This window comes from Oenanthe melanoleuca, chromosome 2 (assembly GCF_029582105.1).
Source record: "Oenanthe melanoleuca isolate GR-GAL-2019-014 chromosome 2, OMel1.0, whole genome shotgun sequence".
NCBI lineage: Eukaryota > Metazoa > Chordata > Aves > Passeriformes > Muscicapidae > Oenanthe > Oenanthe melanoleuca.
Genome location: NC_079335.1, coordinates 97,450,626 through 97,466,036, shown reverse-complemented (window position 1 = coordinate 97,466,036; position 15,411 = coordinate 97,450,626). Strand labels below are relative to the sequence as shown.

The 15,411-nt window shown below is 40.2% G+C and overlaps 1 protein-coding gene across 2 annotated transcripts in view; it reads left to right on the top strand.

Moving 5' to 3' along the window:
* The window catches only part of LOC130249726 (cytochrome c oxidase assembly factor 1 homolog), a 52,708-nt gene that overhangs the window by 23,605 nt on the left and 13,692 nt on the right, over nucleotides 1-15,411 (top strand). For both annotated transcript variants that reach the window (XM_056484773.1, XM_056484772.1), the window contains exon 2: nucleotides 5,153-5,353. The gene's annotated coding sequence lies outside the window, so the exon portion shown is untranslated. The remainder of the gene's footprint in view (nucleotides 1-5,152; nucleotides 5,354-15,411) is intronic.

Genomic DNA, 15,411 nt, shown 5'->3' with positions numbered 1-15,411 from the left:
TCAGCAGAACTGAGGGAGATGGAGATAGATGCTGAGAATCACTGCAGCCTTCACCCTGAAATGAAGCTCCAAAAGAACACAGCAGTTATCTGACTGTTGCAATATTGCCTGAATTTGCATGCATCATTTAGTCTTTCTTTTCTTCCTTCTTTTCTTTCTTCCTTGCTTTATTCCTCTCTCTCTTTCTCTCTTGTAAATAATTTTAACTGAATTTTTAGAAAAGTACTTCCTGTACCTCTCAAAAATTCATCTGTTTCTCTGACTTTTACAAAGAAAGTAGGGGGAAAGAACAAATCCCAGGCAACTCACGGCTAAGTTTTGAATTTGACATGCAGAACAACAAATTCGTCCAAAATGAGTTTTGCTTTACTGTTAGTCATTTGTACCAACCTGCAATTAAAAGGCTCAGCATTTGTTCTCATCGCTTTCTGAAATTACATTTTCCACTTCCTAGGCCCTGGCCTCAGGCAGTGGATTTTTGAAGCAATCGTGCCTTGGTAATTAATGTTTAAAGATTAATGTTGCAACTTCTAAAACAGTGTTGCTGAGTAAACATACAGCAAAAAGAATAAAAAAACTACAAGCCTTTTATGTAAAGCTGCAGAGTTTGGAGCTGTTATCTTTAGAACTCTCAGCTACAGTGCATTTGATTACCCCTTCCTCCATTTTTTCAGGTGGGGGAGACAGCCATGCTCCAAAAAAAGCAGAAGAAAATAAATATCACACCTAATCTGTCACTTCTTTGTGTCACTGACTCATCACCTCAGAAAGCTTGCTGGGAATGATTAACTCGTACAGAGAGAGAGAGGAAACAAACCTTTGGCATGGTCTGCAGCTATAACATGACCATCTTGGATTTTTGCAAAAGACAGAGGAATAAAATATGAAGGGAGGAACAGGTAAAAATGGAAGGGGAAATTCCCTTCCAATATCACATCCCTTGTTTGTCATGAGTCTGCGTTTTTTCTGTAAAAGCCACAGCTTCCAGTCTGTTACTAACTCAGCTGGATTTACCTGTGACGGCAGCTCATCCTACACAGGGTTTCTGTGTGTGACAGAAGTGCTCCTCAGTCCCATTAGCTGAATCTCTCACTGCAGCATTTTTTAGTAAAAACTAAGTTGCTGTATCACATCTTCCTAACAGCAATCCTTAGAAACTGAAAAGGCAAGTTGGGAAAATCAGCAAATTCAGCATTTCAGGAAGGGAAAAGGGTAGTCTGCATTGAGACTGGATTGCCACCCTACTTTAGGCATCTGATTTGGGCATTGCAATCCTGATTCAGACCTTTTGGAGGACACACCTCATGTCTAATGTTTCCCAATAGGTTGGCATGATGCAGCTGTCTCTTCACCTGAGACTCCTAAGACAGGAAAAATGGGAAAGCACTTGCAGTCTCGTGGGTGTTTTCTGACAAAAAGGGCATGGGGGTCCTGCTGTACCATGAGATGGGTGCTGTTTTTCATATACTGAAGTCTTTTCCTGCTCTGGCAAAGGCCAGTGACAAAATCCTTAACAGCTCAACTGGAACAAGAACAAAATACTGCTTTGGACTAGTTTTCCATGGTCTGTTTTTTTTTTTTTGTTTTGTTTTTTTTTTTTGTTGTTTTTTTGTTTTTGTTTTTTGTTTTTTTTTTCCTCTTTTGTTTTTGGGTTTGTTTTTTTTTTTGGGTTTTTTCCCTCTTCTTTTCTTTCTTCCAGAAAAGAGAATAAAATTCCCTAACCAACATAAAACTGGGAGGTGGGCTAGCCAAGTTTGAAGCAGGTTTTTGGGCTTTCTTACTCTGATATTCTTTTTGCTCAGAAGAAACCAAAACCCAAAGACCTCTTGGAAGAACTCCCTGTGTCTGATTCTGCATTTAAGTGGAAAAATGGAACCTCCCAAATAATCTTGCCTTTCTGGAAGTGAAGTTCAGGCTTTAAGAAAGATTAGTGAAAGACTCATTCAGCACTAGTCATACTCATTTGGGTAACAGACAAGTTTCTGCCTGTGCTCACTTCTAGTATTCATAATGAATGTGTATTAGTGACTTCCTAAGCCGTAATTCCAGCAGAACAGTAAATGAAGTATTGTCTTCTGCTTTAATAATTTTCCTGTTGCATTGTTTATATACCATCATCAGTATGCTGACATCTTAACTGGATACTAGTGCATGGTATATTTTATTATCCATTGCTTTAGTTATCTGTTCATACTCCTTAAAATGATTAAGCTAAATTTTAGATGATTTTGCTGTTGAAGCACAGTGGTTTTGAATTGTTTTGTTTGTTTGTTTTTATGACCTCTTGAAAGATTTTCCAGTAAAGATGACGTTTGTTTGTACTAAATTTATGCCTGCTTGTTCAAAATAGCTGGCTTGTGTTTGTTAATGTTGATTTTTCAGAGATCTCTTAAAAAGCACAAGGCCAGAAAGCACTTCTGCAGGGTGCAGGGTGCCTCAGTTACACTTTGTGTTAAACATGACACAGATCATTCAGCATTTTGCTAAAATGAAGCAAATGGAATGGAAAATGCTTGGGTATTAAAAGCAGTGTGCCTTTCAAGAAACGTTTAATCCTAAACAGATCATTGAAATGGAGTGTAATAAAGACTACTGCAGCTAATGAAAAGATTTTGTTCAATTCAGTGAGTTCTCAAACAGGCAAAGATAATATGCTTGCCCTTGCTGAAAGTGTTCACTTAGCTGTGTTTCCTTTCCTAGACTGGAAATTAGGTTTTCTTCTCCATTGTTTATATAGAAAAACTCAAAACTATTCAAGAAGATCATGTGCAAGCCACTGTTTTTAGAAGTAAGAGCTGCATTTGAATAAAAGATACTTCCCAACTTCATGTTCAGCTACTTAGCAGTAGCCAAAATAAACATCCTTAGCATATTTTTGAGCTGAAGCCCTACAACAGGCTGTATGTGTCCCCTGCACACACCCCTGCTGCAAGGAGGGACTGTACAAGAGCCTGCATCAATAAACAGCAAGCCAGCTCCCGTGCCAGCCCACACATGTGTGCATGTATTCTGGTGAGCATGTGCATTAAGTCACCCAAATTTATACACCTAAGGTTAGAAATCTCTATATTTTCTTTTTTCCTATGCTTCATTCCCAACTTATTCCAAATCCCGTCCCCAGACTTAATACACTTCATTCTTACCTTTCCTACTTCGAAGGCTTTGGACCTGAATTGAGCAGGCTCCCAACACCTTCAGCTGTCTACAAACCACACTTCAATTGATATATCTTTATGTAGAGGGAATTTTGAAAGATGTATGACTGTTGATTTCCAAGGCTGTTTCATAAAGATCAAGACTCAAGAAGAAGTAAGCAGAGGCACAAGAGCAAATTGATCAGAAGCACAGCCACGCAGATATCAGGGATGTGGATGAAATTTAGGAATCTGGCTTTTTACTTGCACCGTAGCATAATTTGATCCTTGTTTGGTTTTGTCTCTTGCTCTTTCGTCTCCTTACTTCTTCACCTTTAGAATTAAAATGTCCAAGGTAATTTATCCTTCAGATTTATTTTCTTGTTCTGAAACTGGCAGTGAATGCTGTAGGCTTTTCTTAAGGAAAACTTTCTCTAAACTTTTCACTAAAGGTGCCACAGAGAGCTTCTCCAGGAGTATGGAGCAGGGAGAAAAAAACTCTATTAGTGACCCTTTTGCTATGTAGCCTTTCCTTAAAATGTCAGCAACTGAGCTTCCACAGAGAGAGCAACAAATATTGAAAGAGAAATGTGAAAAACATTATAAAAAAGGAAAGTAAGAAAAGGGATCTGCTCAGGCAAGTTTCTCAGGAAAGGTGATGTAATATGTACTGTAGAAAATCCTGGCAGTTGACATAACAAAGTTTCTTTCTAAATAGCTGGATGCCAGCAAGCTGGGAGAAACAGAGTGTACAGCTGGGAATACAGCTGAGCAGACTGTTTTGTCCAAAAGAAATATAGTAGGTGTAAAACTTCTTTTCAGAAGATGTCATTGAAGTTTAATTGAAAAGTGTCCTTTTAATTAAGGGTGAGTGACCACTGAATGAAAGTCTCATTTCTGTTGAGGCTATTCTTGGTGATACTCTAAGATTAACCCATGCAGGCTGGCAGTACTGAAGATGCTGCTGTTGGGATGCCATGGCACACAGTTCTGTGGCAAGTGCTCAGTCCCGTTCACTTTTTGCTTTTTAACAGCTGTCTTGAGAATTGCCCGAGTTTTTATTGACTGACTTGCTCATATTTCAGCCTGGTTTTCTACATAAATGGCTGTTCTCAATATATGTGTTCTGTGTGTATCCACATCTGTATACATAAAATTTGGGAACCTCCCTCTTTGTTATGACAGAGACACATGGGGTCTTTAAGATAATCAAAATATTATAATTTTGTGGCAGCAAATGGCTGGATATTGGAGAATATCTCTGCAGGGGAAAGGCTGCAGGGAACTATGCTCTATGTCAGCCTTAGAGGCTCCAAAAGGCCCAGATCTGGACTACATCAGGTGTTCTTATTCCACTTCTCACACAGCTTACAATTTTAAGGTCTTGGTTGCAGACTGAAACCTTAAAAATCACTGGTTCCTCTACTTTGTTCCTCCTGGTAATTATAGAGCAAAATACTGCATATGCAGAGACTGATACACACAAAGTGTGATTAGAAGTGCCATTTTCAGGCAGGTTAGTTCATAGAAGTTGGATAAACTGCCAAACAAGAAGTCCCAGCTCGTGGACTATTGTGGATCTATTCATCATTACAAACAGCGGAACTGTATAGGAAGAACATCTATTATGAAAATTATATTTAGTTATAGGGCTGACATACACGATTTGTTGCCTGCTTTTTACAACTGCTGTTAGCACCATTCAGGCAGCCAGTAGGCATGGTTTCATGCAAAAGAGTGTGTGGTTATTTTCATAAGGTTTTATGAATAAGGCTTGAGAAGGCTACAGGAGATCTTTAATGTTTTTGATGGCACTGCTGTCATGTTAAAATAGTGTCATGTACCAACTTCTCTCTTTACTATTAATTGGTTATAAGGAAAACTAAGGCAATAGCCTGACACTGCTAGATGTCTTGGAATGGGAGGCTGAGTGTCCATGTTGCATTCTTAGGAATGTTTGAATATTCTTCTCCTGTCTCTGATACATACCCACTCCTGCATTTGCTCTTTTGTTTTAGGTGGAGTCTGGATAAGAGCTGTCAGGAGGGCTTTTTAGCCAGTTTGAGGTGGAGTGATAGCAATCTTGAACCACAGTTTTAGAGGAGTGGCACCAAAAGGCCTGCTGTTAACGATTACTGCTTTACGGGACTAGTAGCACTCCCTGCTTCCTCAGCTGCCTGAAAATCAAGCCATAGATACTGACCTTCAATTCAAGTAAGGTAAGTCAAGCCTGCATCAAGCATGACTGAGTTTAAAATATGGTTATCAGCCTATCATACAACTATTTTAAATGAAGCCAAGGAAAAAAATTGCTAGATTTGATATGCAGAGGTCACTAATATTGCCAGATCTCTCCCTGATGTGCTAAAACTACAGTAAATAATATTTTGTTAGTACACCCTAGTGCTGTGCTGAAGTTGGGCTGCATTTCAAGAGCTTCTAAGTTATAGCAGTGCTGAGGCTAGAAAACTGCAATAGATCCATTGGAAAAGCCCTGCCCACTGCAAAAAACAGACATGCTTCTTGGCCATGACAAAGGTTCCAGATTTCTTTGTGCAGCTTCAATCTATTTCCTAAAATGCAAAGTGCAGCAGATATCTAAGCTGACTTGTTACTTAAGATAATAAGTGGTCTTATTCAGTCTACCTTTTTTTTTTACTGCGATGAAAAACCGAATGATCAGACTTGTTACTGATACAAATACCTACTGGATTTTCCTAGAGACGCGGTCTCCATAAAGGTTACTGTATACATAAAGAGACCTTTCAAAAGTAACCTTTATTAAAAACCAAACCCAAACCCATCACTTCATCTGGCATACAGTATCCCTAAAGTATCTCTTAAAGTTACTCTATCCCTAAAGACAAACCATTCAAAAGCCTCAATTTGGGTTTTGCTTGTCATTTGCTCAATTTAACAGAAAGACTTAAGGCAAAAGTGATGGGGTAGAAGGAGCAGAGCAGCTGGCTGCTCTCATTTGGCATAGAGACGAAATCCAGGCTCCAGCCTTTAGGCCATCATTTGATAAAACTCATGCCACACTCAAATATGAAGCCCTTTTCCCTTCCCACATAACCCATATGCATACTCTTGTTTCCCTATAAAAGTCCATTTGTGACTTTAAAGGCTCATATCAGATATGAAGCAATTTAAATCTTTCATGATTTCTTATGTTTATTCTTTTGACATTTGAGCATAGTTGCTGAAAGTGTGAGAATTGTTGCTGCTCCTGTTTGAATTTCTTCACCTCTCCACTCCTCAACCAGGTGACATTTTAAGCTTTATATTGTATGGCAGGGAGCACATTAAACATCAGGTCTGAGAGAAATGGGAAACAACATGATGGGACTGCAGTTTTAGGTGCTGCAAACAGCCCAAATCTCCCTATTAAAAATAGAAGACTTTTTTGGTTTAAAGTGTGAACAGTCCCTCAAAATGCATGAGATCCATTTTCTGGGTGATGGAATGTATGCCTGCCTAGTTTGCTTCCTATGAGGTTATTAACACTTGCTGCATCTGTAACTACTGGTTGTTGAAGGAAGGACACAACTCCCTCCCAGAATCCTGGGACTAATCAAAACATTGCCATTAACATTTAATGATAAAGTTGTTGCTTTCGTCAATAAACTGGCTTAGACTCTTAGTCCCCTGAAGCACAAATGGCACTTGCTGGATCATAGTTAACAAGCAGACTTTGGAAAAAAGCACAGTCAGAGGAGTGCAGCTTGTTGCATAAGCTCAAAATGACTGGCTGATTTCTTCTTACTTTCCCCACCAGTACTGTATATTATGTATGCTAACAAGTATTCATCTCTCAGCAAAGTATCCAGACCTTGTAGGGCCAGTTCTTTCTTCCAGTAAGACCTCTGCATCATAAAGCAACCCAGACAAAACATGCCCAGGGGAAAATCCCATGCTTATAGGAGCTTCCAAGCATTTTCAACCATTTTCTCCCCTAGCTGCTTGTCTTGGGTGGAGGAGAATGGCCTTTTAGAAAGGAATGGCCAACATAAATGGAAGAGAACAAATAAGACACTTGAGGGTGTGTCTAATGGATCCAGATATCCAGGAAAGGAAGTATTGTCCCTCATCTGTGCCAGACTTGGGCAGAGGAGCCAAACTAGTAAATTTTAGCTCTGTCAGCCAGTTCTGTCATTTTGGAGATGAGACTGAAGAGGCATCATGTGAGGAGAGTAACATTTTGGATACTGTGGGTCCTCATTACTAAGTTAAAAAAGATTAAAGAAAACCACCACAGTTTCACAATGCGTTTACAGGGAGAACAGGAAAAATAGTGAATAGTGCATTTTATTGCAATTGCTTCATTTAACAAAGATTAAATATGCATCTGAACATTGTCAATTTGAGAAACATTCCTAATCTGACTTTGCCCCTGCTTATAGTGGTGTAAATCAATAATTATTTTACTGAAGTCAGCAAAGTCATTACCTGGTATTGAACTCAAAAGAGAGAAAATCTTGTTTTTTACTTCTACAGCAAATTTCATTCAATTCAGTATGAATACAACAGTATATTGAAGAACAGAGACAACTGAAAAATCCATGTCCTAAATTCAGTAAAGGGTTATGGAGCTGAATTTCCATCTGAGCACTCTTGAACATTGAAACATCAAACCTCCTTTTCCTGTGGTGTAATCTAGTTTATTTTCCCCAGAAAATACATTTTCCTTTTTGTAAACAGAAACCACATGAAACACGTGGCTATCTTTTGAGCAAAAATCTCAAAGACCATAGTTTACACATATTAAAAAACCAACAACCCACAAACTTCTGTTTTAAAGCTAAACACAGATTTTTTGTCTATCAGCATTTTTATTCCATGCCAGTTTTTTGCATAGTGGAAAATATGCACCCTTAGGAGAATAACGATTATGATAAGTTGTTAAAAACCAAATTATCTAGGAAGGTAATTTTTCCCATTGTGAAAGTGGCTTGTCAGATATTAGTGAAATGAATTAGTCACTTAACACACCTTTCACAACCTCTAAAAATTAGATGATGGCCTATACATTCCCATGAGTAACAGGAGACAGCAGTTCTCCTCTTTGTATATACAGTAGTATCACTCCACAGTTTCTGATTATGTTTTATTCACATGGAAGCATAAATCAGTCATAAATCAGTCCAAAGCCTAAAACTAACCAAACCAGTTCATATTTCTCATATGAGCTGTTCTATTTGCATGCCTTTCCAGATTAAACATTTCTTGTTGTGATATAAAAAGATTCCAGGTACATATATTCAATGGAAAAAAGTGACAGCATGACATTTAGGAGACATATGCATGAGGGAAAAAAGGAAAGTGGGAAAACAACAGGAAAAGAAAGGAACATTTCTTATGACCATGTCAGTCGAGGAAAGTAAATTGAGCAATACCTACCCAATTTATCCCATAATTTATCCCTCTGCTTTCTGGAACCATTCAGAGTAGAGGAGGTGCAAGCATGATCTCATCAGTGTATGTCAATATGTGAAGAAAATGGAGCCAGGTTTTGTCCAGCAATGGGATGGGACCAGAGGTGATGGACACAAGCTGAAACACAGGAGATGCAGTCTGAACATCAATAAATGGTTTTTCACTGGGAGGTTGACAAGGAGCTGGCACAGGTTGCCCAGAGATGTTGTGGAGTCTCCATCCTTGGAGATACTCAGAAGCAGTCTGGACATCATCCTAGACAACAACCATCTGTAGGCAACCATGTTTGAGGCAGAGATACTGGACAAAGTGACCTCCAGAGTCACCTCAGTCCAGCTCTGATACTGTGATGCTGTTTTGATATCTTGTCTGTGAGAAAGGGAGGCAGCTCATTTTCTTGGTCGGCTCCCTTCAATCAGGAGCAGCAAATTTCAGAAATGCGAAGGGTGCTCTAGCAGCCAGATCTGGAAGAGACCCCAGTAAGCACATAGAGTTTGCAGTGGGAAGAAGTGGAATGCTTATAGGGTCAGGATAGGAAAATTTTCATCTGGCAAATTAATAGAAACCAAGCAGGAGAGCAAAAATTGCATATTACTTCCACTTCAGTCATTCTGAGAAACATTCTCATCCTGTAACTAACAAATATACATCAAGTGTCACCTAATGACTACAGCTTTGTGCCAGGGGCTTTGGGAGCACTGGAGGAATGCTGAGAACTACTGTAAAAGGACTTGTCATGTGCAAAAACAAAGCAGAGAAATCTGGATGCCTGAATTTTATGACATTTAATTTCAGTGCAGACAACTGAGACCTTGGTAGTTTCTGGGACTATAATCATGTTCTCCAGACTGATTTACCATGTCATTCTCCTGCACAGAATGAAGCTAAGCACGTCAAGGAGTGCTTAGGTCCAGAAGCTTTATAGTACCAATTGCTGGTGCTGCAACACAGATCTGGCCCTAGGCAAGAAGCCCAGATTTTGGGCTGTGTTGTGCTCACACTGTTCACACAGTAAGAAGGGTCACACACTTCCTCCATCTCCTGTGACTAGCTTGTCTTCTTGAATGCCAGATCTCCTACATGTTAAAAAATATCTGAACTGGATTTAATGCACTGTAGGGCAGCTGAAAAGGTTGAAAGGCAAGTTCACTGCCAGGTTAAACACTGGGTCCTTTTCTTGGATCATCACCTTCCTGGTACAGTTTCCCATGAGCATGGCAAGACAAGGAATCTATTTCTTTTTCTTCCTTAAGTGAACATTGCAAAAGGACAGCACCAAGGGGGCTGAAACTTTCAAAACCATGAACTTTGAAATGCTGAAATCAAGCAAAAATGCAGCACTTTCAGATCATACCTGGCATATTAAGGTAACCTTGACAAGCAAGATACAGAGGTGCAAATGTAGCTTTAATGTAGAAGTAGCAAGTTTCTGTCTGAAAATACAGCATCTTGCCAAGTTACAAAGAAGGTGTTTTTTCATACTCTGCAGTAGACAGCAGTTATCAAATAGAGTGGTGCTGTTGGAAGTGGAGGAGGAGCTCTTTTCACATCTTTCTCTAGACTATTTCTGCTTCTAATAAATACAAGTGCCTGCTGAAAAGCTCTGTGCCAAAGTGCCTGGGTTTCTTTAACAGGGAGCTCAGAGGAGCACTGCTGGGGTTAACATACTGTTTTACCCAGGCATTGCAAGTGTATTGCAGAAGGCACAATGCAAATAGTGTTCACAGAGTTTATAATTTCCTGTTGGAACAGCAAAGAAAAGAAGGTCATTGATTTAAACCAGAGAATACAAATTATTTCCTGCCCACAAAGCTGCCAAATGCTTGGAGTTATTGATTTTTTTTTCCTCCCTGCTGCTAACCAAACACTTATGGTCCTGTCATGGGCATCATCAGCTTATTGACTAAGTAAACATAACCCATTAAGCTGAAGATTTTAAAAATAATAGAAAATTATAGTGGCTTTAGTTAAAAAAAAAAAAAGGAGAGGGGAGGAGAGGGGAGGAGAGAGGAGGAGAGGAGAGGAGAGGAGAGGAGAGGAGAGGAGAGGAGAGGAGAGGAGAGGAGAGGAGAGGAGAGGAGAGGAGAGGAGAGGAGAGGAGAGGAGAGGAGAGGAGAGGAGAGGAGAGGAGAGGAGAGGAGAGGAGAGGAGAGGAGAGGAGAGGAGAGGAGAGGAGAGGAGAGGAGAGGAGAGGAGAGGAGAAACAGTTCTTGAAGTTAATCAACTTTTATGTAGATTCAAGTTTCTGCAGTACAGGTTTGCATCCAAATGAGAGAGCAAGGAATAAAATAAGACTAGGGAAAAAGCCCAAAAGTCCTTTCCCAAAGAAGCCAAGAAGGGGAGGGTGCAGGGAAGCAGGTACTTCATATTTTAAGACTCTAAGTAAAAGGAAAAAAATACTGCAAAATTGAGATTGAAAGGGTAAAACCATGTGGCAGCAGCATGATGAAGGCATGCTTTTATTTATTTACTTACTTACTAGCAGCAGGAGATCTGTGCTATTGTCTGATTCAATTTTTTTTAAAGTCAGATCTGAGCACAGCTGATGCCTGGCCTTGGAACCTGTCAGTTTGAAGATAACACGTACAGTATTAATAAATGTAGAACAATACTTGCTGTCAAGTTGGTTACAAGGCAGTACTTCACTGAAGGGGGCCTGACAATGTCAAAAAGCATTAGACCAGAGCCAACAAATGTTTTATACTCTACAGCTGAACCCAAAAGATGGATTGATGCCCTGAATCTGCCTGTAAGGCATCTGTCTGCTCTGGAGAGTGTGTGTTTGTCTGAAGAAGCAGGGAACAAGTTGCTTTTCCTTCCTCCTCCAGCCATCTGCCTACACAAGGGAGGCAAGGACTAAGACCCAAGAGAACAAATCCTAGTGTGCTGTGGATGGACAGGGATACCTCACATACAAAATAGTCTTTAAAAGTAGGAGAACACACTCAGGAGAAGTGTTTACAGGCAACAGCAGGGAGACAACTACCAGACTGAGACACTGGGGCTGGCTTTCCCCTGGGACTGGCTGTTGCAGGTGGCTTCCCTGGCCAAGAGCCTCGGAGTCCTTTGGTGTGAGAGTCAGCAGTGAGAGAAGAGCCAGTGGGAAGAGGCACCAGGAGGGAAGTAAACAAGCAGATTACAAAGTGATGATAAATGAGGGTATCGGTCTTCTACAGTGGCTTAGAGGAAGGTGTGACTGCTTCCTCCACCCCCTCACCTTCATGCCTGTTGACTGAATACTATTAAGGCAGGTAGATTATTAATGACCTGTTAACAGCTTCTTTAATTTTCTAATAAGTACCAGCTGCAGCTGCTATAATTATTCTGCTGGTCCCACAACATGCTCTGTGGCAGACTGCAAAATATTTTTTTTTTTTTTGGTCTGGAACACATTGTTGTGCTCTTAACATGTATGTACTGCACATGGGCAATTGCATGCCTAAGAAAAATTACATCTTAGGCTGTCAGAGCACTTTGCAGTCATTAAATATCAATATATTCCAGCAAAGTAGGAACCAGTAAGTGTTTAGTAACTTATTTTTGCATGTGTGAATTGAGACACCCAAATTTTATAGTTTTAGCCACAGTGATACAGTGAGTCAGTCCCTGAGCTGCTTGTGAAACCTGGGAGTTGTGTCTTCTGCTTTGTTTGTGCTGGTAGCATATGAACTGAAAAACTCATGGATAGATTGGAGGTAACACTAAGCAGGGGCTTTTTCTATGTAGGCATGGTCCCTAGGAGCAACATTATACAAAAGCAATGGTATCCATCGTCCTTCCTAATTCTCACCACCACAGAGCTGAGTAGCATGTATGGGAAAAAATGTATTGAGCTCTCCATAATCTAGTGTTTAATCAACAAACACCACAGACTAGTATTTGAAGATTACCATTTTCTGAAGAAACAGTGTGTGCTGTTAGCAGCCCTGCTTGAAAGCTACTAGTGAGGATGTGCCTTGAAAGTACTATAAAGCAGATGCTGAATTTTCAGAGATCTTTTTGAAAGAGATCTTTTGTAAAGGTATCACCTATTGAGCACACATAAATCACACAACGTTTTGAAAAATCTCACCCATCAACAATACATAAAGGTGTGGTCTGTGCTTTTGTCCAGCTCTTGGGCTATCACACCTCCTTGCTGGACAAAGTCCTGTGCTGTAGCTCCATAAAGGAAAGCTTGTCCCCGTATCTCTAAAGGTAGGTTTGCTTTAGGAAACAGCCCTGGAGTTGTGCTGAATCTATCTAGTCTGGCATGTTTTAGCCTAAGAGAGGGAATGGGTGGGCAACAGGGAACAGCCCAGGTCTCTGGGAGTCAAGTGCCTGACCTGGAACTTACTTCCTGTGACGTTGTTCTGTGTTTTTCTGTCACAGATGTGCAAAATGGAAATTAAAAATCCCTGCCTTCCCTAACAGAAACTCTTGAAAGACTGAAGATTTAGTGAATCGCATTCAAATTATTAAACAGAGAGACATATATTCCTAAAAATCTTTCCCACACATATTCTGAGGAGGAAAATATGGATTGCAGTCAGCTGTTCTCTGAAATTCCTCTTGTCCTGACTCATATTTGGAAGGGAATCTGATACATGTCCAACTATTTTGTGAGCATCCAGCATAACTTTTCCTTTTTCCAAGGGTGGATGAATAAATCAGTAGCTACTCCGCAGATGAAGTTAAAGGTCTGACTCCAGATGCTGCATGTGGAGTGTGGCAGGTTCCACCACTTTTGCCCTTTTGCACTCTCAGTCTTGCACAGCTCTGTGCACAAGTTAACAAGCTGGATCTGTCTGAACAGAAACCTTCAAGTGCTATGGGAACTTCTTTTCTTTCTTTTATTTTTAATGGTTCCCATCATAATTATTTTTCCCTTTTTTGTCTTTCTGATAATAGAATGTTTCTAGGTCAGAATCCCACTTGGTCTTGTGCTGGTTTTGGTCCCCAGTGCTTATTAAAAAGTCACAAGTCTTTGAGGTTAGCTCTTCCCCAGATCCTAATTTGTGTTAACAAATTTAGCTGATACTGAACCAGGTCTGCTCATATGGGCAAGGACCAACTTCTGGAACCAATCCAGGTGTCCAAGATGTTCGAAAGTAATTAGTTTTTTTTAAAGCCTTGGGCTGTAAATGTTGATCTGATATATTTAAAAGGGACTTGACTTTCAGAAGGGAAATTCTCCTTTTCTGAAGGAGGGGCCCTTCTGTGAGGGTATAAAAAAGGGCACTTACCCCATCTGAGAAGAAATAGGGTAGCATTTATTTTCAGGTTTGGTTTTCAGTAGGAAGTAAGAATAGGAGCAGGGTGTTTGTTAAGTGCCAGAAGTATGTACTGCAGTAATACTATATAATAGAAAGCATTAGATCAGCAAGGTGTTTGGGCACAGGACTGTAGACCTTCCCAGCACCTCTGATATTTGTAAAAGCTTTGTAAATCAGGCTCTGTGCTGACCACAGCAGAGCAGACTACATCTTTTACCCCCTCATTTCTGGAGGCAGACAAGGCAGAAAGCATCATATGATTTACACTATGTTTCTGCTTTAAACATTTTTTTCATTGTGACTGCCCTCCCCTGGCATTCAGTTCCTTTAGGTCACTGTCTACTGCATGCCTGTTTAATGTGTGCATGTGGATGATATTATTGAAGTCAGAGAGACTACAGACAAGCATAAGCCTTATCTGATGATATGATTGGAGTTAGAGACAGTAAACTTCCAGGTCGGTACTGATTTTTAACATAGCCACATAGAGTTCCTAGCCCAATGATGTCTGCAGTACTGCTGTGAACTTCTGAGACCATTTTTGTTTCCTTTTACAAGGTAAAATGTAACCTGTTAGGTAAGAAGGTTATCACAGATTCCTGGTGGTTTTTGATTCTTTCACACATCTCAGGATTTAGTAAATTGACTTAAAGCTAGATTGGATATTGGTTTTGGCTTTGAGATTTTGTCAATGTCTTCAGCATAATGATAAACGTGGATAAATGCCCACAAACTGCCAAGAAAGATAAGCAGTTACCACTGCTTAGAAAGAACTGCAAACTCCTTCCATGAGAAATGATTTTGTACTCTTCCCTGCTCCTTTACCTTGCAGGTTCAGTGAACCTATTCTAGGCAATTATATATGGGAAACCCACATCACACTATGAAAACCTCACTGGCTTGACAGTCTCTTTCTGCTAAGCACAGAATGCTATTCCCTCTCATCATGACAGCATGAGACAGTCAAAGGACTCTATTTGCTGTTTCTTTATACGATTCTTTTGTTTTAATGTGCCCATTTGGAAGCTGGCCCACTTTGCAGGCTGTGGGGAGGTGCAGGGACAGCATAGAGCAATTCTTTTGAACCTTGGATTGCAGCACTCATGACCTCACTCCCAGCAGCAAGGAAGCCAAGAAGCTGTGCCACAGCTTTCTCAGGTAAACCACTCACTGTTAAACCCATAAACACCACTGATCTTTTTTTTTTTTTTGCACCTTGGATGCAGCTTTTTCATTTACCCTACTTATGAATTCTTACTCTTAAATCCTTTGCAATTCACCTCTAAAACTCAGATGAACATTCACACCTTCTTCCTCCCTCCATGGTGTCCAATTACAGAAACATACAATTAGGGATGTTAATGACAGATTATTAGGCATTAACCTATAATGCCATCCTCCAATAGCAGCAAAAATGGGTCACACTGTAGGTATAATTATCCTGGTTCTCTAATAATAAGCCCTGGTTGTGCCTTGTTTTTGGGATATGTCCCTTGTATTTCAGTACAAAGTATGGGCAGCTGTAGTAGTGCTGGAGAGTGATCTGGAGCAGGCTGTTGAACTGCTGGCACATGGGCCTGGCCTTC